The sequence below is a fragment of the Ambystoma mexicanum genome, chromosome 1p (genome assembly GCF_040938575.1).
Source record: "Ambystoma mexicanum isolate Mex_15411 chromosome 1p, UKY_AmexF1_1, whole genome shotgun sequence".
Taxonomy (NCBI): Eukaryota; Metazoa; Chordata; class Amphibia; order Caudata; family Ambystomatidae; genus Ambystoma; species Ambystoma mexicanum.
This window is the reverse complement of record NC_090921.1, coordinates 234,770,425-234,796,503: the sequence shown is the minus strand read 5'-3', so window position 1 is coordinate 234,796,503 and position 26,079 is coordinate 234,770,425. Positions and strand designations below refer to the sequence as shown.

Here is a 26,079-nt window from a genome sequence, read left to right as displayed (position 1 = left end):
AATCATTTGTAATGGCGAAACCCAGAAGCGTCGAACACCCGGGCAATCCCAGGCTAAGTGGAAGAAATCGGCGTGCCTCGCTGAACAGCGTTCGCATTGAGCTGATGCCTCCGGGTGATGTCGGTGCTTTTTAACAGGGGTATAATACGTTTGGTGCACAAAGTTAAAATGTATTAGTTTGAAGCGTGTGTTCATTGCGACCTTTTGAGTTTGACGCAGTATATATGACCAGTCCTCGTCGCTTATCGACTCCTGAAGGGCGGATTCCCATTTTTGTCTTGTTTTAGCGTTGGGTGACATAGTGTCTGCTACCAGGGATTTGTAGAGCAGTGAGACCAACCTCCCCTCTCCCTCCGCTTGAATAGTGTTATGTAACAAATCCCATGTGGGTGGTTGTTGGGGGAACGAGGGGAACAGTTTTTGTAGGGTATGGCGTAATCTAAAATATATGAAGGTGTCTAGGGAAGTGTTGCCTCCTCTATTTTTGGCCATTTGTGGGGTGAGAAAGGTGCCCTCCGGGAAAATATCGCCAAAGGAATGGACGTTGATTTTGTCGGCTCACGTTAAAAATACTTTTTCATTCGTGAGTGGGATGCCCGGAATGAACCTGATCGGCAGCAGGGGAGAATATCTTATGCTCACGCCGTACCTGGCAGCCATCTTTTTCCAGATCGTGTATGTAGCCAGGACCGTGTTCAATGTGTTATATGGAACTGGGATTTGGCTGATCACAACGGCGCTGAGCAGGTCTGGTGAAGCCAACGCGCGTTCCACCTGTACGTGCGGGCGGATGAAGTGGGTCATGTACCAGTAGCTCAGAAAATGCGCCTGCGCTGCCCAGTAGTATTTTTCTATGTCCGGGAGCGCTAGACCACCCTGCGACGTTGGTAGTACTAGGGTATTGTATGCCACCCATGCGGGTTTCCCTGCCCACAGAAGTTCTAGCACCGTGGACTTCACTTTCATTAGGAAGGATTTGGGGAGCAGCAGCGGGATATTCGCGAACAGGTATAATAGCTTGGGCAGGATAACCATTTTTGTCAACGAGACCCTGCCCCAGAGCGTCAACGGCAGTTTTCCATCTATGTACCCGGTCCTGAACGGAATTGAGCGTGGATAAATAATTATCTTTATAAATCTCGTGGTGATTCCGAGACATGCATATACCCAAGTAACATACCCCCTTATTTTCCCATTTAAAGCCATAGTCGTCTATGAATTCCAGTGTGTTGGGGGTCAGAGGGAGTATCACCGACTTGGAGTGGTTAATTTTCAGCCCGGACATATGTCCAAATCGTATGACTTCCCTCATTACCGGGTTCAGGTTCTCCCTGGGGTCACTAATGAATAATGCGACGTCGTCGGCGTAAAGGGAGACGATTAATTTGTGGGGGCCTAGTTTAAGGCCTCTGTGTATTTGGAATTCACGCAATCTCGATGCCAGGGGTTCCATAATGAGTGCAAAAATCAGGGCGGAGAGTGGGCACCCCTGTCTCGTACCACGCTCCAGTGTTAAGCGAGGGGACCTAGAGTTACCCATTATAACATATGACCGGGGGTCATTATACAGTAGGGTCACCAGCTTGATGAAAAAGTTGCCAAAGCCCATCTGCCTCAGCGTTGCCAGCATACATGGCCATTCCACCGAGTCGAATGCCTTTTTGGCGTCTAAAAACACTGCAATCGCCTGCTGGGTCGGATCTAAGGCCTCAATGACACCAAACAAGCGTCTGATACCGTAGGTGGTGCTGCGGCCCGGGATGAATCCGGCTTGGTCTCCTATTACTAGGGCCGGCATGAGGGGGAGGAGTCTAGAGGCTAAAATTTTGGCGAGGATCTTATTGTCGAGATTAATCAGTGAAATTGGCCTGTATGATGCACACTCATCGGTGGGCTTGCCGTCTTTGTGTAACACTATTATGTTTGCCTCCCGGAGTGTGTGGGGGAGGCATCCTCTCTCGATCGATTCCTCATATACACTCTGCAGAATGGGGGCGAGGGTGACTGCATGCGCCTTGTAAAACTCCCCTGTGAGTCCGTCGGGACCTGGTGCTTTAGAATTCGGGAGGGATTTTATTGCTTCTACAATTTCCTCTACGGTTATCAGGGCATTCAATGGTTCTCGCAGGGCTGGGTCCACCCAGTACAATTCAGTGTCGTCCAGGTACTCCTGCAAGGAACTGGGGTCTGATCCGCCCCTGGAACTGTACAGGTTTTGATAGAAGTCACGGAATGTTGTGGCGATGTCCTTTACAGAAAAAACCAACTGACCGTGTGTGTTTTTGATGCGTTCCACCCGGGTCGGGGTTTTGTCTATCGATAAGAGGCGGGCAAGCAGTGCTCCCGGTTTCTGGCCCTCTCCGTATTGTCGGACTAGGTGTTTGCGACTCAAGAAATTTAGTTCTCTTTCGGCTGTCTCTCTGAATTTTTGGAGTTCCTTCTTCAGCTCTGCCTGTATTCGGGGGTTCGGTGTAGGGGTGGCACTGAGTTCCAGCTCCTTGAGTCGACGCTCACTGTCCGACAGTTCTCTACAAATCGACTTCAGTATAGCATTCTCTTTGGCGAGACAGATTCCCCGCACAAAGCATTTCAAGTCGGTCAAGTGGCACAGCGAGTAGAGCGCTCGCTTTGACATCAGTGCAGAGCCTGCGAACGCAGTAATAAGCAGCGCTCAGATACCTGAGGGTTTGTAGCGCTATATAAATGCCAAATTATTATTATTATTATTATTATTATTATTATTATTATTATTTCAGCGCCTCCCAGAAGGTGCCGGTCGAGTCCACGGTGCCCTGGTTTGTCTCTATAAAGGACACAATTTCTTGTCTGAGTTCCTCCGCAAAAACAGCGTCTGACAACAACCCTGGCTTGAACCTCCAGTGTAGGCCTGGGACTGTTGCCCCCACAAAGGAGACATCCAGTGTTACCATTGAGTGATCCGAGTACGTACGTGGCCAGATCTGGCTCGCTCCCCATGAGAATGGACAGTGAGAGGACGCCATGATGTAGTCTATTCGGGAGCTGGTGTTATGGACTGGTGAATGGAATGTGTAGTCCCTTGCATCTCGATTATGGAGTCGCCACGAGTCGATCAAGCCGAACGATCGGCATATCTCGCGGACTTGGGTGCTTGCCTTAGACAGGTTTCTGGTTGTATTATGGGATTTGTCAAGCGCTGGGTCCATAGGTGTGTTGAGATCCGCCCCCAGATGATGGTTTCGGCGTTAATCTTTCCGAGCTGGGACATCACTCAGTTGAAGTTGTCGTGGCCATCTGTATTTGGAGCGTATGAATTTACGATTACTATTTCTCTCCCGGCAACTATTCCCCTTACTAACAGGGCTCTGCCTTCGGAATCTTTCTGGGTCTCAATGAAACTGAAGTTTGACCTCTTGTCGATTAAGATGCGACCCCTATGGCAAAGGATGAATGCGATGAGAAGTACCTGTGGCAGCCCCACGCTTTGGCCCATTGAGATTCTGTTGCAGGCAGGAGATGTGTTTCCTGAAGTATGGCGATGTTAAAATTATGTCTGCGTAAATATTGGAAGATTCTTCTGTTCTTCGCCGGTTGGTTTCCACCTCGTATGTTCCAGGTGGCTATTCTAAGCATTGGTGTTGTCATTTGGGGGTCCAGGCGAGTTTCTTTCTCGACGGGATGTAGAGGTGCGACTGACGGCTGGGGCCACTGGAGCGAGACAAGAGTTTGAGATTCAGGCCCTCGGGGCCGCACAGCATTGGCGCTGTGGAGTTAGAGCGGGGCGAGCAAGGTGCACGCGTCGAACCAAAGACCCTCCCTTGTGTGGGCAACCCCCAACTGGCCCACATAGTTCCCTCCCTTGAAAACTTTACTGCAAACATTGCTGTGCTAGGGGCGTTAGTAGCCTGCCAAGAGGATGCCGGGCTTCCATTAGCGACACAAGTTTGTTCCTGCGGTCGTCATCTTGTCTGGAAGGTGAGGGCACGTTGGTGCCAGCCTCCCATGTTCAAGGTGCTTTATTACGGGGGGTTGCGTCTTGCCCGGTCTTCGCGCCTGGGCCTCGGGTTGTTTCCGCTGGGTCTCCATCCGGCCCGGTCTAGAAAGTCACTGGCCTCTTCTGGGGAATTAAAGAATTGTGTTTTCCCTTCGTGCTGAATGCGAAGTTTCGCTGGGTATAACATGGAGTAGACGATTTGATTGTCCTGCAGGCGGCGCTTGACAGATACGTAGGATCTCCTCTGTAACTGTACTGCTTGGGAGAAGTCGGGGAAGAATTGAATCGGGTCGCCATCATATTGTAGTTCCCCCCTTAATTCTGGCCGCATGTAGTATTCCATCACGGTCTTTATAATTTAGCAGCCTTGCAATTATTGGTCTTGGGTGTGTGCCTGGTATTGGTCTAGCATTCGGGATTCTGTGTGCTCTTTCTACAACAAACAGCTGGGATAGTAACTCTTTTCCGAAGAGCGTGACGCACATTTGTTCCAAAAAATCTTCCATTTTGCCTGGGAGTTGTTGTTCTCTCACTCCTATAATTCTGATGTTGTTTCTACGAGAACGACCCTCCAAGTCTTCATTTTTGGCAATCACAGTCTTCATCTGTGTTTCAAGTAGGGAGACTCGGGAGGTCAGTGCCGCCGACCCGTCATCTAGGTCGGACACTCGCTGCTCCACGTTGTCGAGCCTGTCCGCATGTTTATCGAGTCTGTGTTGTAGATGGTCCACTTCGGTTGACAAGGTGTCTAGCTTGCACCCTAGGCCGCTGATACCGGCCTTCAGATCCATCAGGATCTCTCTGATGTCTTGATGAGGTGTCTGTACTTCCGATAATGCTGCCTCTTGTACAGGGGATTCGGGTCTACTGCTGGTCGTGGGTTTATGCTGTGAGTTAGGTTCGAAGTGTAGTTTCTTTTGAGTTTTGTCCATTTTCCCCATGATGGCTTATGTAGATGTTTGTGGTTGGCGTTTTGCTTAAGTAGGTCAAGGATTGGTGCCTCGGGTTCGTGGAGACCGAACGCCACCGGGTGGATAGAGTGTGGCCGTAGACTCAGAGGATTTGGAACTGGCAATCCTAATGAAAGCTGTGTCCGCGGTCAGGTCCCTCTTCTTCGCTTCACCTGCACCAGCGGGTCGTGTCCCCCGGATCGGCCGCCCGAGCTTCGTGAATGTCAGTTTCTTGAGCTGGTGATGCCGCGAGGGGTGCCCGCGTCTCGTGGTAGTTGGAGGCCCACGAGCCAGAGGGTCCGCTCCACGTCGCAGCGCCTTGGCTTCTGGGCTGCGCTCGGGTGGGGGCTTGATCGGGGCGGGAGAGGTGGTGTCGCCCTGCCCTGCAGCACTGCTGTCCCGCGCGCTCCCAGCGGCGTCCTCCTACCTGGGCCTACGCGGGCCGTCGGCGTCATAGGCCTTCACACCGTAGGTCTTCCACCGGGCCGCTACGGGGACAGAGACCGCTCGGTCTCTATGGCGCCATCTCGCCTACGTCTACCCGCCCTCTTGAGCAGCTCAGTGCTCGGCTCCGTCGGACGCCGCCTCGTTTCGCAGCGTGGGTGCCTGCGGGTTCTCCTCTCTGGACGACGGACGGCTGGTAGGCCTCAAGACCAAGGAGGCGTAACAGGGGATCAGGTTGCTTGCCGGACTTGGGGGTTAGTTCAAAATGATCTGCGGGATATTGCGAATGCACCCAGCGGCAAACTGGACTAATTCGGCGACCGCAGGAGCAACGATGGATCAGGATTCATTAGAGCCCTACCGAGCTCTCTTAGGAAGCGGCCATCTTGGATGGCTCTCTAGCGCCCTCTCTAGTTTTCTAGACAAGTCTGATCGATGAAAGTCTCATCAAAACAGGTTCACCCATGTTGCTCCAAAACCATCAAGGACCACATTGACACCTTGGCCCCTGCTCTGGCTGACTTCTGCAACCACTCCTTCACCACTGGTGTCTTCCCCTCCCCCCTCAAGTATTCCCTTGTGCACGCCCTTCTTAAGAAACCCTCCGCCGACCCGTCCTGCCCGGCTAACTATCGCCCAATCTCCATCACTCCTTTCCTGGGCAAACTCCTGGAAAAGCTGGAATCTCCCAGCTTAATCTACACACTGAATCTGTTGGTAGTCTCCATGACCATCAGTCTGTTTTCAGAGCTGCCAGAAGCACGGAAACTGCTCTCCTGAACATCCATGAAGACCTGCTCTCCAACCTCGATTCCAACACCCACTGTGTCCTCATCTTACTTGATCTCTCTTCTGCCTTTGACACGGTCAACCATGCCATCCTGCTCAACCGTCCCCATGATAACCTGGGTATCACTGGTCAGGCCCTGGCTTGGCGGACCTCTTTCCTCACTGATCGACCCTCCCAGGTCCAACTTGGGTCCTTCCTCTCCTCTATCTCTATCTCTTCCTGTGGTGTTCCCCAGGGGTCTAACCTCTCTCCCTGGCTGATCAACCAATACCTGGCACTACATGCCTACCACATTGCCACTCTCTGCCCCAACTTTCAATGCTAAGCAGATGACAATCAATTAATTTTCAGGAGCCCTTCCGTCACTTCTCCTTCTCTCATCTCTGTCTGTCCGCTATCCAGGAGTGGTGTGCCGCCAATAATCTCTGCCTTAATGCCAGTAAGACCAAGATTCTCCTCATCGGGAAACACCCACTCCTTACTTTCCTGTCACTCTCTGGCTGCCCTCTCTTGGCCCTCTTCCTGCTCCCACCTGTGAGGATAAAAACCTCGGGGGTCATCTTCGACTCCACACTCTCCTTCTCTCCTCACATCTCTGACGTCTCTAGGAAGTCACACTACCAGATGCACCTCCTCAGAGGTATTCTTCCTTTCCTCTCCTACCTCCAGAAGCTCAGTATGTCCAGAGCTCTGGTTCTCTCAAGGCTGGATTACTGCAACAGCCTCTTTCTAAATCTGCCTGGTTCTACTATCCGCCCTCTGCAACTCATCCAGAACAGGACTGCGAGACTTGTCCTTAGCCTCAAGCCCAGGGATCGTATCTCTCCCAGACTGAAATCTCTGCATTGGCTCCCAGTGGCTGCGAGGATTAAGTTCAAACCCCTCTGCATTGTCCACAAGGCCTTCTGGGGTCTGGGGCTTTGAATACCTTCAACTCTCTATTCCTAAATATCTTCCTTTTCGAGCTCTTCGCTCATCCGCCTCCAACTCCCTCAGGGTCAGTGGCTTCTCCAAGCAACGAGTTGGTGGTAGATCACCTTCTTCGGCTGGGGCCTCCCTCTGGAACAGTCTCCTTGCCTCCCTGAAACTTGAGGAGAACCATCTCCGGTTCCGTAAGCATCTCAAAACCTTCCTCTTTGCTTCTGCTTTCTCTCCTCCTCTCCCCTGCTGAACTCCTGGCTGAAATTGAAACTGCACTGGTCACCTGGCTACCCTCTGATATCGGTCCCAGGTCCCCTCCCCCACCGGGCAACCCCTGCGCTTGAGGACTGTTTTCTGCATCCCTACAGTTCTCTACAAGCACTTGACACCTGATGTCTGCACTTACCCTTGCACTTGCCACCAGCTGGCCGCACCCTTTACTTATTGCTTATTTATTCCATTTATTTTTACTGTCGATCCCATGTACTGCACTGCCCCTCCAACATTCCCCTCTGCACTTTTCCCCTTCCCCCTCCCCTGCACTTGCACAATCTCAATGTCACCTGGCCTATTAAGATCGTTGTCTGTCTTCCCCCTGTTTCCCCTCCCTTGCCTCGTCGCACCTTAAAACACTTGTGTATAGGCGCGTTATAAATGCCATATCATATCATATCAAGCAGTAATTTTTCGGGCCCACTGAATCTCCTTGACGAGGAGACGGAACTGTCCATAAAGGACTCAGTCCCGTCATCCGAATTTGGCTCAAGGTCACCTCCTCCTTACATGTTCGGTCTTAAGCGTGTTAGTCAAATCTTCAGAGTCTGTGTAAAGCACCATTGAACCGTCCTAAGACAGGCTATAACAGGGCACTGTTGCAGCAGCGCCTTTGCTAGATTCCGCTATTGCCTCAGTAAGCAATGGCTTAAGTGGGGGTTGGGTGAATTGTACCTCTCACTGGTTTCCTGGTCTTTCTGCTCCTGTCCCAGAAAATTAGCTACTGCCCTTCCACTTGATGCGTCCTTGACAGCCCACAACCATGAGGCCATCTCAGCCTTCCCCTCCTACCTAAGGACATTTTCATCTTTCCCCACATCTCCTCTCTTGTGTTTATTCCTTCTTTTGAAATGATTCAACACCAAAGCTCAGATACCAGACTCCTGTCCTCCTACCCTTCTTCCTTCCTCTTTCTGTTTCATATCCACATCTCTTGCAAGCTCCTTCTCTGCTGGGGGCCATTGAGCTTCATACCAGCCATCGGGAAACTGCCCAAGGCCGAAATCGCAGCATCAAACTCCTCCCTAGCTAGGGTTGCGCCGTAACTATGTCTGTGACAGAAAAGAAAATTTAGCAATCGTACACAACCTATGAATAAAACATGCTTGCGAACTTGCACCCTTCCAAATCCGCTGAAAAGAACAAGGAATCAACATCTTAAATGACATGCAAATTAAGGAATCCCTATAATCTACTTGGTGTACTTGGTGAATTGCAGCTCTTGCTTATCCTATCCTGCCTAAATGGAGAGGGAGGCTGGGACTTCAGGTGGGCGGCTGCAACAAGAGAATGAGCCCAGCAGCCCCTTTGCCTTATAACTACTCCCCGGAGACTAAGCCGGATGGGTCTGTGCCAGGGGACACCCATTCCACTCCGAGGGAGGAGGAGAGGTGTAGGAAATCCCTGGGGGCAGGGGATGGTAAGAAGGGTGGCCACTATGTAGGCTGTCCCTCTAGCACCCCCCTGGGGGCTGGACAGCCCCTTCTACATCTGCATTCACATATACAATAGACACTGTCAGCTGCCCCACTCTCCCTGTCTCTGTCTTTAAAGAAGCAGACTTGCCATCAGCAGAAGTTTCCCGACACATTGTTTAATCACGTCCCGCTATGGTCCTAAGCCCAGATGTAGTGAGGCCTTAGCATGGGTATCAGCCTTACAAATTGCCCTCCCGGGAATTTCGTCGAGCCTAGAACACATGTTCGAGCCTGATCATCAGGAGAGGACAATAGGGTACACAAACATATTTGTATGCTCCAATATTGGCTTGCTACCCAAAGCATTAGCCATTGGAGGAGCATTCTCTCGCCTGCAGTCCAAAAAGGTGTCAGGTTTCTGCACGGTCCTTGTAGCTGCGAGTGCACCCTTGTGTCCCGCAGCCCCCAGCCTACCACTGCTGACCACTTTCCACCACTTCCCTGCTCTGCGCGTCAATGGAATTTTTAACAGCACTCTCCCATACTCAGCGGCTTAGGACCAAACATGGAAATGAAAAGAATACTCAGCAGTATGCGTTGAGTAAGATATCTGTGCAGTCACTGCAGACCACTTTAGACCACTTCTCCGCACCGAGATATGCGCAGCAATGGGATTTTTAACAGCATTCTCACATGCTAAGCAGCTGTAGGACCGCCTCCAAAGATGGAAATGAAAAAAAATACTCTGCAGTCTCCTGTTGAGTAACTGATCTGTAATCAATAATCTTTATGCCCTATATTTAAAGTTGTTTGGACACCATGGCAAGTGAAGCAGTGTCAAGCAGTGTCATAATGACTTCAACGTGTGGGTAATTTGTAGGTAGTCGTGGCCGAGCGGTTAAGGCGATAGACTAGAAATCTATTGGGGTTTCCCCGCGCAGGTTCGAATCCTGCCGACTACGGATAAAGTTTTTTTCTGGCATTTCAATTTTGCACTGGAAACGTATAAAATATGTACACATTCAACAATACAAATTAATGTTAATAAAAGCAACCTACGGTGCGTCTTGCACTTGCATAATTTTATACTTTGTGATTCAATGAGTGCTTTGGTTCGCCGACGACTATTTCATGAATCGGAGCCAGCCCTGCCTAGCGTGTGAAACGCCAACATGAACTTATAGGGCTTCAGCGCGCTTCTGCTAGAGCTGGGTTAGTTCCGATAACGAGAGAGACCCACAAAGAGACACAGAGAAAAGAACTATCCAGAGAAGAAGCAGCCAATGCCGCGCGATCAGCACAGGAGTTTGGTGCGATCTACAGGGACTCATGCAAACACGTCAGCAGCCTCACTAGGAGGACCTGCAAAGCAGGGAGTGGCTCCACAAATCACTTTCCTCCATTAACCTATGCGAACTTCTTCAACCTTTAGCAGATAGCCGTGTTCGTGTTTCTATGTACTCACATTGCAAAAGCACGTAGCTTTAAATAGCAATAACTTAAAAAATAAAAAAAATCCTGTATATACTTCCAGCTGCTACTGAATGTAGCACTGCAATACGCTGTTTAACAGAAATAAATCTTGGAGAGGAGGGAGAGAAACTATCTACATACATGCCAACATTCTGTGACCAAAAATCTGTAGGAATCTTAAAGTTTCAAAAATAGTCAGGCGAGGAGGTAATGATAGGAATAGGGCGCGTCAGCAGCCCATTGTCATTGAATGAGCCCGCCGCCGCGGGTGCATTCAATGACAATGAGGCGCCTGCCACGCCTTCTGCCACCACGCCAGCTTGGGGGAGCCCTTGAAAGACTCGCCGGAGTTGACGTGTTGGGGGGCTAACGGTGCCTTTTGTGAAAGGCACTCGCGGCGGAGGGGCGCCCTTCGCCCACCTCCGTGGGCGCCTTTTACATCAAAGGCCTGCATGCTGCGCCTTCTCCCGCTACGCCAGCTCGGGGAAGTCCTTGAAAGACTCCCCCGAGCTTGCGTGATGGGGGGCTAATGGCGCCTTTGGCCAAAGGCACCCGCGGTGGAGGAGTGTTTTTAGCCCCCCGCCGTGGGTGCCTTTGATATTAAAAGCCTGCATGCTGCGCCTCCTCCCGCTATGCCAGCTCGGGGAAGTCCTTGATAGACTCCCCCGAGTTGGCGTGGTGGGGGGCTAATGGCGCCTTTTGCCAAAGGCACCCGCGGCGGAGGGGCGCTTTAGCCCACCACCGTGGGTGCCTTTGACATTAAAAGCCTGCATGCTGCGCATTCTCCCGGTACGCCAGCTCGGGGGAGCCCTTGAAAGACTCCTCCGAGCTGGTGTGGGCAAAAAAAAAAATGTAAAAAAAACCCCCCAAATTTATTTTTTATTTTTTACAAAAAAATATCGGTATTTGGTGTCAAAAAATCGGTAGGCGGTAGGACTGCTTAAAAAGCGGTATCCTACCTCCTAAATCGGTAGGGTTGGCAAGTATCTATAGAGGAGCATGTGACATTGGGGCTTAGTTGGTTAAAGCGCCTGTCTAGTAAACAGGGCATCCTGCGTTCGGATTTCAGCAGCACCTACATCTTTCAACCCTAATTAGGGCATGGCTGACTCCAAACTCGGGTCCGGGTTCCCTGAATGGGGAAATACCGGGCCATTCCGACCTTGGAGGGCCCGGTATTTCCACATTCAGGGAACCCTGACCAACCCCATTCCCCTTTGTGTCCCCATAGAGCTCAATAGGAATGGGGAGCATGCTAACAACGGGCCCATTAATGACGGGCTCGTTGTTTGCATGCTGGCCCCCTCGCGGGACCTGCTAAGGATGTCTGGTAAAACCAGACGTGCAGAGCGGGTCTTGCAAGGGGACCTCGTAATAGGGCGGTATGGGTTTAACGGCGCCGGCAGCTCTACCGGCACCGTTAAACCCATATCGCCAGGGTCGTAAAGAGGCCCATAGTGTCATACCCCCGATCCATAGAGTTCAAGATTTGCGGGGAAAATGCAACCAGCATCTGTCCAGCTGACTTATTAGTGATAGGGCTATTACAATTACCCACACCTTCCCCAGTATAATCCTTTACAGGCACAGTAAAGCACATCAGGTAGCAGGCCGATTCCACAATCTCTCGATATAACAGGTCCCAGACAGCAGTCGTACTCTGGCCGAATATTTAAATGGAATTGGGGATGACTCACTGTCATGTTGCACAAAGGGCCGGTGGAGAACAACCTCTTCTTTATTATCAAGCAGTGGAGCATTTGCCAGCCTCGAGCCCAAAAAAAGGCAAAGCCTTTCGGTTCATTCCTGAGAAACAATAGGAGCCAGGACGGTTCGTCCGAAATCAAGTCCACGTTTGGACAGTTTGTAAATCCTCCATGTTAATATGTTGGAGTGAGCATGAGTCCAAACAATTATTTGAATTTCCATAGAGGGGCCATCTCCTATCACCCACTCCCTTACTGGGGGTCTAAGACATCATGCAATGGTTACACATTACCTAAGAATAACAAAGACAATTGGTGTATATTTTGAAACACAAGATCACATTTATTAGTCATACACATTTTGGGGGACGGTCCCAGCCATAAATTAAGTCACATCACCTTAGACTTCTAAGGAAGCCCATTGGTTTGGCAGGCTTGTCATTTTCTTATAGTTCCCGGGGACACTTGTCACTATGGTTTGCAGAGTAGCGGACGTCCGCTTCTGATTATAAACTGTCAAGCTTCTTCCATCTCAGCGTTGCAGGCGGGTGGACTTGCCCTCATAGCCTTGTGGGCCTTGCTGGTAATTTGTGTTGTGTTTTTTGCTGGGCCTCTGCCCCCTTGCCTCTCCAACCCCCTCTCTTGCTGTTTGTTCCCTCTCCCTCCTCCAGCCTCTCACCCCACCCCCCGGTCCCGATTGGTATCTTGCTGCTCTTGACTGATCCTCCCTGGGCAGCCCTCTGCACGGCAGCCCCTGCGGCTAAGGGCCCTAAAGCAAAGGGCGGCTCCCTCAGAGGCGGCTCCATCTTGTGTCTGCAGATGCCAGCAGGGGAAACCAGTGGCCAGTCGTCTACCAGCAGCCGCTAAGTAAGGTAGGAGTGGCCCGGGCTAGGAGTGGAGCCTTCAACTCTAACCTGGATACTGTGCCATATAGCAAACACTCAGACTTAGGTGTGTTTTCTCTGGTATGTAAAATTGCATATTGAAAGTATTTAAAATTGCATTGTGAAGGTAGTGCCATTCTGTGGTTGACTGTTAGGGAGAATTCTCATACATGGTTGATTTCCCTTATCTAATGAGTCCCTCAGCAGCTTTGCTGGATTTCTAGGTTTTTAATTATTTTCAGCTGGTAAGAGTGTGAGCCTTTTTTCCCAATCTTACATGTGTTTTGCTGTGTGTGTTTTCACTTTTTGTGTGATTTTGAGCACTGGAGCCTCATATTTTTATGTGTGTTAACCAGCACCTTCAGTGCAGTGACACAGGGTTGTGTTTGAGACTTCCCACTGACTCCATTTTCTGGGGATGACTACTGTCCCCAAGAAAAGGGTAAAGTTGCATTAACCTTACCTTAGTCACTTTAAACCACAGACCCAGTACACCCCATTTTACATGGAGTATTGGAAAGGGTTAACTCTTATCCCTTTTTGTCTGTGCCTATTGGAGCATTGTTTCGCTCCCTTTACATTAAGACTTGGCTGGTGGCAGTGGTATCTACCCTAACTTTTCTACCGCGATTATCTTATACAACGTGGTAATGTTTTAGGCTATTATATTAGCCTCGAACATAAACCCGCTTGACCAAAGACATTTTATTTTGGCTCCGGCTGGGTTTATTCGCCATTTCTTTTTGTTTAAGTCTTTCTTGTGTTTTTCTCTGCATGCCAAACTGGGGATGAATCCTTTGTTCGCTGTCTTTTCGCGGGCTTCTGCACAGAAACCCTCCTTAAGGTGCCTGAAAGTCTAGTTAGGCAGGATGTGAGGGAGGGATCTTCGGACCCCTGCCATGGGTTACCTTGGTAACCCAAGTCACACTCCTATTGATTGGCTGAGGGGACTGTCCTTGCCATGACAGCCTCCCTGCTGTGTGATTGACAGCCAGGCTCTATGAATGGGAGAAAACTGAATAAAAAGCACGTCTCTGGGACTGGAAAGGCATAGTCGCCACTGGAACGAAAGAACCAAAGAGGAACTGGCAGAAGAGGACCCCTACAACGACTGAATCGCCCGGTGAAGCCCTGCTGCAGTTCCGAATCTCCAGAATCCGACGACAGAGAAGATCCTCTTGGAAACTTCTTCCCTTGAGCTGGTGGGACCAACCAGTTCGCCCAAACTACAAGCCAGGACCCCTCCTCTGGTGGAATTCACTATACAGAGCTACAGTGGGCCGGATAGCCAGGAAGGTCAGACCCTGCTTGGGTTTGAAGGAATGCACCTTTTATTCATTGCTTAGCTCTGCTGCTGGTTTCTTCCCTGGCTAGTGCAGAACCCTCCAGTCTTCCTACTTCTTGTCAATCTGACAGTTGCTTTATGAACCGTGAGCCTGCAGGAACTACCAGGAACGTCCAACTCAGCTACAGCACCCTCTCTGTTTTAAGGTATTGTGCAAATCCAGTTGTCTGTTTCGTTCAACCGCGTTGAAAGTGTTTGAAATCTTTCTCCAATCTGAGGGCTTGTCCATCTCTTAACCGTGCCACGAACTTTACCGCAAACTACCCTGAACTGTGTGATCTTGAGCAAAAGACTTTTGACCCATTGACTTTGTCCCTAAGCCTTTTCTACCTGATTCTATCTCTGTAGTTCCTCTTGGTCAATTGCCCTGCGTACTTACCTGTTGGTTTGACCTAATTTCTAAAAACTTTGTTTTTCCCTCCCTTTTAATTTGCTTAAGTGCCATTTTGCTCCCACTTCATTTTGTGTGCTTAACTTGTCTGGAATTTGAGGGGAGTGGTGTGGTGTATTAAGCGTGTGATTTTTAGACTGCTTATAATAGTGTACTGTTATCCAATCGAGGAGTGAAATAAATTTATATCCTTTTACTTGAAAACCTTGAGTCAGTGTTTGCCTGAATTATAGTAATTGCTGTCCTTTGTGTAACTATTTGATACTGCTCACTTAATCTTGAGATAAGTCTGGCTGCTCCGCTACTGCTACCATTATAACTGTGATTTACAGGCTTGTACCAAAGGTGAAATTGTACTGTCACTTGTAGTCTTAATTGTGTGTTGTGTTCCCAAACGGTACTGCATATCATTCTGCCTAACACTGGTGTACAGCAGTGAGGATAAAAGTATAATTAAATGAAATGAAATTATATTTTATTAATATCGTCTCGTACACAAGTGTTTCAGAGCGTGACCAGGCAAAAAGGGAGGGGAACAAGGGAGAGAAAAAACAGAAAGAACAGCGATCTTACTAGGCCCAGTGACATTTAAGAAAGCGCAAGTGCATGGGAAAGGAAAATGGGGGACAAGTGCGAAGCAATGGAGAGAAAAACAAATAAATATTAAATAGAATACATAATAAATAAGGGCTTTAAACCATTGTAGTGCAGTCAGCAAGTGGCAGGTGAAAGGTAGCAGAAAGGTATATCTGATAAGTGCAGATGAAACGTGAGAGGGGGACTGTATGGGTACAGATACAGGACCCTAGTGCAGATGGTGGCCTGGAGGCAGTGCAGGAGGGTGGCAGGGTGAGCAGATACCTGGGCCCGAAAGAACAGAGGGTGGCCAGGTGCACAATGCCATGAGAAGAAACAGATCAACAGGGGAGAAGGGGAGCAAAGGCAGAGGCAAAGAGGAAGGTCTTGAGAAGTTTCCGGAACCGAAGATATTTTTCTTCAAGTTTCAAGGTGGCCGGGAAGCTGTTTCAAAGGGAGGCACCAGCCGAAGACAGGGATCTACTCCCAGCTCGTTTTTTTGCAAAACGACTAACCTGAGGGAGTTAGAAGTAGAGGAGCAAAGGGCTTGAGAGGGGAGGTATTTACGGAGGGATAGCTGAAGGTATATTTGACCCAGGCTGCAGAAAGCCTTGTGGACAATGCAGAGGGTTTTAAATTTAATCCTTACATCCACTGGGATCCAATGAAGGCATTTCAAGGCTGGAGAGATACGATCCCAGGGCTTGAGGCCAAGGACAAGTCTCACAGTCCTGTTCTGGATTAGCTGTAGAGGGCGGAGAGTGGAGGCAGGTAGATTCAGGAAGAGGCTGTTACAGTAATCCAGTTTGGAAAGAACCAGAGCTTGGGAGACCGTGAGCTTTTGAGGGAAGTAGAGGAAAGGTAGAGTACTTCTAAGGAGGTGAAGTAAAAAGTTAGATTTTTTGGAGACATCAGAGATGTGTGCGGAGAAGGAAAGTGTAGAGTCAAAGATAACCCCAAGGTTCTTAGCCGTGCAAGTGGGGGTGGGAGTAGGGCCAAGGGAGGCTGGCCAGAGAGAAAGAGGAAAGGATGGAGATGGTGTACCAATAAGGAGGATCTCAGTCTTGTTGGCATTTAGACATAGATCATTGGCGGCACACCAATTTTGAATGGCGATTAGACAATCTGAGATGAGGGAATGAGAGGAGGAGGCTGAGGGAGGCCTGAAAATGAGTTGGGTGTCGTTAGCATAGCACTGGAAAGTTGAGCAGAACATTGAGATGCAGTAAGCGGGAGTTGCCAGGTATTGGTTGAAAAGCCAAGGCGAGATGATAGACCCCTGGGAAACACCACATGTGGAGAAGGAGATAGAAGATAGGAAGGACTCAAGTTGTACCTGGGAGGGTCGATCAGAGAGAAAAGAGGTCAGCCAGGCCAGAGCCTGATCAGTGATACCGAGGTTGTCACGAAGACGATTGAGCAGGGTGGTATGGTTGACCGTGTCAAACGCAGAGGAGAGGTCAAGTAGGATAAGGAGAGAGGGAATGCTAGAATCGAGGTTGGAGAGCAGGTTTTCACGAATGTTCAGGAGAGCAGTTTCAGTACTTCTGGCAGCTCTAAAGCCAGATTGGTGGTCATGGAGGGAGCCAACAGAGTCAGAATGGAGATTAAGCTGAGAGATGGCCAGCTTTTTTCAGGAGCCTGCCCAAAAAGGGAGTAATGGAAATTGGGCGGTAGTTTGCCGGACATGACGGATCAGCAGTGGATTTCTTGAGGAGAGGAGGCGCAAGGGAGTGTTTAAGAGGGGTGGGGAAAAAGCCAGATGCAAAGGAGAGGTTGCAGAAATCAGCAAAGGCTGGCGCAAGGGTGTCAATGTGGTCCTTAATGGTTTTAGAGGAACAGGGAAGGACCTGTTTTGATGAGGTTTTCATAAATCGGACTTGTCTAGATATCTCATCAGGGGAGAAAAGAGGAAAGGAGGAGAAAGGGGGATGAGGGGTAGCTGAAGGAGGGTCAGCAGGCTGAGAAGGAGCGGGAGGAGGAGGGGGAGCAGAGGAGAGGGTGGACAGGATGTCCTGGGTTTTAGAGATAAACTGAGAGGCAAGGGCATTGCAAAGATCCTGGGAGGAGAGAGGAGGGGTGGAGACTGCAGCAGGGTTGGCCAGCTCCTTGCAGATTTTGAAAAGTTTGGCCGAGTTGTTAGATGCCGCAGAGATGCGGGCTTGTATGTGGACTCTCTTCTTAGTGTGGACAGCAAGTCGGTATTGCCTTTGGAGCAGGCGGCAGGCCAGTTTGTCAGAGGATGAGCAAGAAGCCCTCCATTTCCTCTCAGCCACCCTACACTTCCGTTTAAGTGTAGCAATGTCAGAGTCACACCAAGAATTGCACTTGGCTTTGGACTTCAAACGGATCCTCATGACGGGGGCAAGAGTATCAAGAGTAGCAGAAATAGAGGAGTAGAGAAGAGAGAGGGCTGTGTCAGGGTGTGAGTCAGCCTGGGGTGGAGGAGGGGGGGGAGAAATTTGCAGCAAAGGCCTCGACTGACACACGCTTCATGGGCCTGATATCTGAGAAGGTGGGTGGCAATCTAGGAGTGGGCTTGGCTTGAGGGGAGGAGATGGAGAGATGAGAGGAGAGGAGGCAGTGATCACTCCAGGAGAGAGGAGTGGCAAGGGGGGTAGAGAGGGGGAGGCCAGATGAGATCAAGACATCAAGTTTGTGGCCAGCCAAGTGAGTCGGGCAGGAGGGAAGGATGGAGACGGAGAGTATATCGCAGAGGTCGTAAAAGAGTGAAGATGAGGGACAGGTAGAATCAAGATGAATGTTGAGGTCACCAAGGAGGAGAAGTTGAGTGGTGGAGGCCAAGAGGGAAGAGGAGAGGCCAGCCCACTCAGAGAGAAAAGAGGTGATTTGACCAGGGGGCCAGTAGAGAGTAGCAACAGTAAGAGAGTGGCTAGGAGAGAGAGAGAGAGCCTGCAGACTAGGCATTCAAAAGAGGAGTAAGCTTGAGTGGGAATGAGGGAGGCAGGGATCCACTCAGGGAAGATAAGGGATACACCCCGTCCAGGCCGATTGGATCTGGGAGCTGAGAGGATCTTGTAGCCGTCGGGGAGGAGAGCGTCAAAACTTGTGATAGAGCTGGCTGTGAACCATGTCTCGGTGAGACCGAGGACATCAAAGTCGCGTTCTTCTAGGAGGTGACAGATGTTAGACGAGTGTTTAACGGCCGAGCGAGAATTTAGTGTGGCGAGATGGAGAAGGTTGCCAGACTTAAAGACCTTCCGGGGAGGGGTACAGATCGTAGGTACGCCGTGCTGAGGTGTGGAAGGAGTTTGAGATGGGGCAAAGGAGGAGGCGGAGGAGGGCAAGGTAGCCAGAGGAAGAGAGTAGGGGACAGCTGGAGATGAGAGGAAGTTGATGAGGCGAGGGAACTGCCTATCAAAGAGGAGGAGGTTAGCCTGAGGGCCTTGCACCATGACAGTACCATTTAGATGGATGTTAATAAAGTCTCTAGAGGAGTCAAAGAGATCCATACGTACTTCCCAGCGGGTGCCACCGTAATACAGTAATATAGTAATTACACTTCGCATGCTGCTATAACCTTGGATCAAATAACCAGAAGGCTATCATCACTAAAAAGCAATACTAATCATGTCTGATATGGAAAGCCACAGTCAGGAGACCCTCCTGAGTTACACTGCTGATTATTTAAGAAACATGTGTAAAGAAAGGATACTCTCTGGCAAAGGCAAACAGATTGAATTAGTTGAAAATTTGTTAAAGAATCAAAGTCTGGGGAGTGGGTCTGAAATGCCTGACTCTCTAGCGAATGTGGAAAGTATTGAGGATGATACTATGTCTGTCAATGATGAGTTGGAAGTGGGAGATGTGTCTATGAATGTAAGCCTCTCTGCCCCCTTGCCTGCTCAGCAACATCAACCATTGTACAATGGGACCCCCATAGGTCCTACACTCAGTCCCGAATTCATTGCTCTAGAGAAAATGAGGTTTGAAGTGGAATTCAAACGTTTAAATGCTCCAACTGAACAAAAACACCAAGAACCTAAACCCAGAGAAATGGAGTTGAATCATGAACTAGAAATGAAAAGATTGTCTCTTGAAAATGCTTCTCTCCCAGAGTCTTCTAGGTCTTCCAGTCCTAAGAGACCCTGTATGCCTAAAGAAATTGTGGGTATGTACGAGGTTAAGCTTGATATTTTGGATTGGTTGGCAATGTTTGAGTATAAACATGGTATTTATGGTTTTACAGGGAATCAATTGCTTCCCTGTCTCTTCTGTAGGCTACCTACTGTTGCATCTGATGTTGTGATGGAGTTGGGGGAGGTGGATAGGATGGATTATGGGTTTGTGAAGCTAGCTTTAATTGCTAGATTTGGGAAGACCCATTCCCATAACCTTAAGAGATTTAGGACCCTCTAAAAGCATTATGGTACCCCTTGGGCTACCTGGGTATGTGAATGTTTGAAAAACCTAGATGGTTGGATTAAGGGTTACAGAGTAAACACTTATGAAGGAATGGGAAATCTTGTAATGTTGGAATCTATTTTTGATGTCTGCTCTCCTGAGCTCAGACAGCACTTGGCTGATTCTAAGGAGATAGATCCAAATAAGCTAGCTAAGGCTGGTGACTTGTCGGTTGCCAACAGGGCTACTCACAAGGATTCTAGGGCTACTCAGAAAAAGGATGAGGGGAAACAGCCAAAGAAAGATAACAAAGAGAATTCCAATACCTCCAATCCAAAAAGGTGGCCACAAACAGCAACACAAATCAGGCTGGTACATCATCTGGACCCAAACCGGATGGAGGTCAGAACAAACCCCCCTTCATCAAAACATTTGTGAAATGTTATGTTTGTGGGTCAACTGAACATGTGACAGGGGATCCCAGATGTAAGGGTAAACCTTCAGGGGTCCCCACTGTCTCCTTAGCCTTCTCCCCAGAGGAAGCAGTACCTATGGCAAGTGGAAACTTTCACCTACTGGCTGATGAACCCATGGGAGTCTCAGCTAGTGTTTCTTTAGTGTCCCTGGGATTGTGGGAACAACATATTTTAGATGTCTATAATTCCATCCCAGATAATACTAAAGAGTATTATAAAGATAGTGTTCTTGTGAATGGTCAAGAAACCCCTGCCATCAGAGACACTGGAGCCAGCATAACTGTGGTGGATCATTTTTCAAGGTGGAGGATGTTGCTAAGGCACCCAAATGCCTCACCAAGTTAGCTGGAGGCCCTGTGCAAATGCTTCCCCAGTTACCAGCTCTCATCCAGTGTAATGATATGAAAGGGGCCCCTAGGGGTCCCTCGTGCTATGGAAACAAGGCAATGACCATACACGAAAAGATGCGCCAGACACAAGGTTTCAAAATCCCAATGCTAGGGTTTATTGCAAGCAAAAGATAGTATCAATTGGTCAATTCTGATCTCACGCCCCGCGACGTGAGTTTCCTAGACCTCGAGGGACGCAAGAGAGCGAATTACGTACATCAGTTACATATATACAAAATGCATATCATACAATCAGCAAAGTCATGTTCAATACCCCTCTGTATTAAGTTCCTTTGAACTCGGGATGACGATGGACATATCCGACGAGTATGACGATCATAATGCTTTCGATGTCTATTCTAGTAACAATGTGCAATTTAGAAAGTGCGGAGGGATCTTTTAGAACACAGTGGTTCTGTTCTTGGAAGCAATCTGCACACGGGGGAAGAGCCGCATTCCAAGCTTTACTATCTATGAGGTACTATTCGTGTCCTGGGAGCCGACACGTTCTAAGGGGTTTTGCGAAGTGGGGCCATAAGAGAAGCATAATTCAAGCCTTTAACTGTATTATTCTAACATATTCTACCATCGTACGAGACTGGCTGGCAGCTGTGAAGAGATTAAATGCCCTCCAGCTTCCTCCCAAGGCTACAGAGAGGGAGCGTGGGCATTCCTTTCTGGGCTACTCATGAGAAGTTCAGCAAACTCTTCAGTCCCCCGACCTTGTCCTTTCATATTCAGACAACAATGTTAACAGTTGAGCAGAGTAAGCAGAATCCGCAAGAATTGCAAGCTGCAAAGCAGTTTTTAGACAGAAAGCAATGAGCAATGGTTAACAAGCAAAATGACGATTCTGCTACGTTTAAAATGGCCGCTTGTTGGTCAAGCATAACAGTCTATATTTCTAAAATTCGGTGCATAAGACGGTTGGCCCACGGCCATCAAGTTACATCTATCATTCAAATGAAGGGTATTCATTTTTCCAGATTGGCAATATGACTGTCAAAATACCTGTTAGTGTGCAGAGTGACGTGCCTGGGAGAGTCCTGTTGGGTAATGGCCTTAAAACTCTTGGAGTTATGTCAAGCACCCCCAGGCCTCCCAGTAAAAGGAAACAGAAGCTCATTGGTTCTGCAAGGGAGAGAACCTTGAGAGGCTCTACAGAGAAGTTGATAGAGGAGACTATCACAGGAGTTGCTCACTGCTATTTCTAGAAAGAAGGAGGCAAAGGGGAAACCCAAGACCTCCAGGAAAAAGGCAGATAGCACCCCTGTGCTGCCAACAAGGACACCCCCAATATTCCCCAAAGTTACACCTGTGACTTCTCCACCTGCTGAGGCAGAGTGTGAGGTGCAACCTTGTGTGGTTGAGCCAGCATCTGAGGAGTCAGATATGGAAGAAGAAACTGTCTTAGTTGGAGATCTTGACCCTGTTGACCATCCTGAGCGGCAGTCTTTACTGGCAGAAGGTGGACCCAACAGGGCAGACTTAAGCAAAGGACAGAGAGAGTGTCCCACTCTTGAAGGTCTTCGACAACAGGCTGCTAAACAACTTGATGGGCATTACGTTGGAAAGCCCAGGTTAAGCTGGGAAGATGGCATCTTCTACAGTGAGCCAACTGAGTCTATCCCTTGGGACTGCAAAAAAATTGTAGTGCCCCTTGCCAACAGACTCCAGTTCCTACAGTTAGCCCATGATATACCTTTGGCTGGTCACTTGAGTTTCAAGAAGACCAAGGAAAGGCTCTCTCTTTACTTCTACTGGCCTAAGATGGTTTCGGAAGTTGACAAATTCTATAGGAGCTGCCACCCTTGCCAAACCTCTGGCAAGAGTGGAGTCAAGAACGTGGCACCCTTGGTGCCTCTCCCAGTGGTGGGAGTTCCTTTTGAGAGGGTGGGCATTGACATTGTCGGTCCCCTTGACCCTCCCACATCTTCAGGGAACAGGTTTATCCTGGTTGTAGTAGACCATGCTACAAGATACCTAGAAGCCCTACCTATGAGAACTGTTATGGCTCAGGCTGTGACTAAGGCTCTACTTGGTATTTTTACCAGAGTAGGGTTTCCTAAGGAAGTGATATCCGACAGGGGATCCAATTCTATGTCCCACCAAATGCAAGCCATGTGGAAAAACTGTGGTGTCACTTACAAGTTCTCTACAGCCTACCATCCAGAGACAAATGGACTGGTAGAGAGGTTTAATCGTACTATGAAGAGCATGATAGATGCTTTATAAGAACCTCTTAAGAAAAAGTGGGACCTTCTACTGCCATGCCTTCTCTTTGCATATAGAGAAGTCCCTCAGGAGGGAGTTTGTTACAGTCCCTTTGGACTTCTCTATGGCCATCCAGTCAGAGGTCCATTGGCCTTGATCAAGGAGGGGTTGGAGAGTGTTCCTTCCCCCAAGCCAGTCAGAGTGACTGACTATGTAATAGGTCTCCGGAGGAGAATGTCACACATGATGGCAGAAGCAAGTGATATTTGAAAGCAGGTCAAGCTCTGGTCAAACATTGGCATGACCAGAAGGCCAGCATGGTTGAGTTTACTAAAGACCAGCTTGTATTAGTTATGGTGCCAACAAGGCAGAGGGCCTTGAAGGACAAATGGATAAGACCCTTCAAGGGTGTGGGAAAACACTGCAGAGGTGAACTATTTGGTGGACTTAGGCACACCTAAGGAGGCTCCCAGAGTCTTTCACACCACCTATTTAAAGGCTTATGTCTCAAGACCAGAAGTGGGAGCTTTGCTTCTAACTTCAGCTCAAGAGGAAGAGGAGAGTGAACCTGACCTCCTCTAAGGCCAACCTTTAGATGAACAGATATAAGGAGTTCATCTCTCTTCTCAGCTGACTTCTGAGCAACGGGAGGAGTGCAAAGTTCTGTTGAATCAGTTTGCCTCCCTGTTTTCACTATCACCAGGCTTGACCCCGTGGGGCCAGCATGATATTCTCACCGGTGACTTTTTACCTATGAAAAGCAGAGGTTACAGAATGTCAGAGCATGTTAGATCACACATCAAAGGACAGGTCAACAAGATGCAAAATCTCGGGGTTATAGAGCCATCTACAAGTCAATGGTCTAGTCCAGTTGTTCTAGTACCAAAGGCAGGATCCGAGGAGTTGAGATTCTGTGAGGACTATAGAGCTCTAAATGCAGTCACTAAGACAGATGCCCATCCTTTGCCATGGACAGATTAACTGGTGGATAGACTTGGTTCAGCCAAGTACCTCAGTACATTTGATCTAACCTCAGGCTATTGGCAAATAGCACTGACAGACCATGCCAAGGAGAAAACTGCATTTTATACCACAGCAGGCCTATACCCGTTTAAGGTTATGCCTTTTGGACTACGGAATGCACCTGCTGCATTTCAAAGGATGGTTAATCAGGTTCTGAATGGGAGGGAGGACTTCTGCATGGCATACCTGGAAAGAACATATCGATCACCTGGGATATGTATTGCAGGCTCTTGAGCAGGCCCATCTGACAATAAAGGCAAGCAAATGTCAAATTTGTCAGAGTAAAGTGGTCTACCTTGGTCATGAGGTAGGAGGAGGTGAGATTAGGCAAAGTACAAGCTGTGCAAATCTGGGCCACCCCTATTACTCAAAACCAAGTGAGAGCTTTCCTAGGTCTCACTGGGTACTACAGGAATTTCATAGAGAACTATGGCTCCATAGCTTCTCCCTTGAATGTGAACTCCTCTCCACAATTCCCAAAAAAGGTTAGATGGAATGAGGAGTGCAATCAAGCCTTTGAAAACCTTAAGAAAGCCCTTTGTCAAGCTCCAGTCCTAAGAGCTCCTGATTATCACCAACCCTTCATTGTGCAGACAAATGCCTCCAATATAGGTATAGGTGCAGTCCTTAGTCAACTGGATGAGAAAGATAGGGAACACCCCATTTGCTTCATCAGTAGGAAACTGAAGGAACCAGAAACAATGTGGGCAACAATAGTGTGTGAATGTTTTGCCATTGTGTGGTCTCTGAAGAGGTTTAGACCATACGTGTATGGATCTACCTTTGTGATTCAGACAGACCACCAATCCTTGAGATGGTTAATGCAAATGAAAGGGGAGAACCCAAAACTTCTAAGATGGTCAATCTGCCTGCAAGGGTTTGAATTTACCATTGAGCACAGAGCAGGATGTCACCACCAAAATTCTGATGGTCTCTCTAGGATGTTTATAACCGACTAGAGGTAGAGATTCACCCAGGAGGCTATTAAATCATCCTGTCCCTTAGTTTGGGGGGGGGCGAGTGTTAGGGCGAATTCTCATATATGGCTGATTTCCCTTACCAAATGCGTCCCTCAGAAGCTTTACTGGATTTCTAGGATTTCTTTTTTTCACCTGGTAAGAGTGTAAGCCTTTTTTCCCACTCTTACATGTGTTTTGCTGTGTGTGTTTTCACTTTTTGTGTGATCATGAACATTGGAGCCTCACCTACTCCATGGCATCATATTTTTATGTGTGTTGCACAGCACCTTCAGTGCAGTGACACATGGTTGTCTTTGAGACTTCCCACTGACTCCATTTTCTGGGGCTGACTACTGTCCCCCAGAAAAGGGTAAAGTTGCCATTAACCTTACCTTAGTCACTTTAAACCACAGACCCAGTACACCCATCTTACATTGAGTATTGGAAAGGGTTGACTCTTATCCCTTTTTGTCTGTGCCTCTTGGAGCATTATTTCGCTCCCTTTACATTAAGATTTGGCTGGTGGCAGTGGTATCTACCCTAACTTTTCTACCGCGATTATCTTATATAAAAGATGGTATTGTTTTAGACTATTATATTAGCCTCGAACATAAACCTGCTTAACCAAATACATTTTATTTTGGCTCCTGCTGGGTTTATTCACCATTTCTTTTTGTTAAAGTCTTTCTTGTGTTTTTCTCTGCGCGCCAAACCGGGGATGACTCCTTTGTTCGCTGTCTTTTCACGGGCTTCTGCATAGAAGCCCTCCTTAAGGCGCCTGAAAGTCTAGGTAGGCAGGATGCGAGGGAGGCATCTTCGGACACCTGCCATGGGTTCCCTTGGTAACCCAAGTCGCACTCCTGTTTGATTGGCGGAGGGGACTGTCCTTGCCAGGACAGCCACCCTGCTGTGTGATTGAAAACTGCATAAAAAGCAAGTCTCAGGGACTGGAAAGGCAGAGTCGCCACTGGAGCAAAAGAACCAACAAGGAACTGGCAGAAGAGGACCCCTACAATGACTGAACCGCCCGATGAAGCCCTGCTACAGGTCCGAATCTCCAGAATCCGACGACAGAGAAGATCCTCCGGAAACTTCTTCCCTTGAACTGGTGCAACCAACTACCTGTACTGTTTGTACACCCAAACTACAAGCCAGGACCCCTCCTCTGGTCAAATCGCTGTACAGAACTACATTGGGCCGGAGAGCCAGGAAGGTCGGACTCTGTTTGGGTTTTAAGGAGTGCACCTTTTATTCGTTGCTTTGCACAACTGCTGGTTTCTTCCCTGGGTAGTGCAGGACCCTCCACGTCTTCCTACTTCTTATCAGTCCGACAGTCGCTTCAGGAACTGTGAGCCTGCAGGAACTACCAGGAACGTCTGCCTCAGCTACAGCTCCCTCTCCGTTTTAAGGTACTGTGCAAATCCGGTTGTCCGTTTCGTTCAACCGCGGTGAAAGTGTTTGAAATCTTTCTCCAATCCGATGGCTTGTCCTTCTCTTCTCTTTGAACTA

General features: G+C 48.7%; 1 non-coding gene across 1 annotated transcript; it reads left to right on the top strand.

Annotated features, from left to right (window-relative positions):
- Positions 1–9,649: 9,649 nt before the first annotated feature.
- Positions 9,650–9,731, top strand: TRNAS-AGA (transfer RNA serine (anticodon AGA)). The gene has a single exon. It is a non-coding gene; the product is annotated as a tRNA-Ser (tRNA).
- The last annotated feature ends 16,348 nt before the right edge of the window (positions 9,732–26,079 follow it).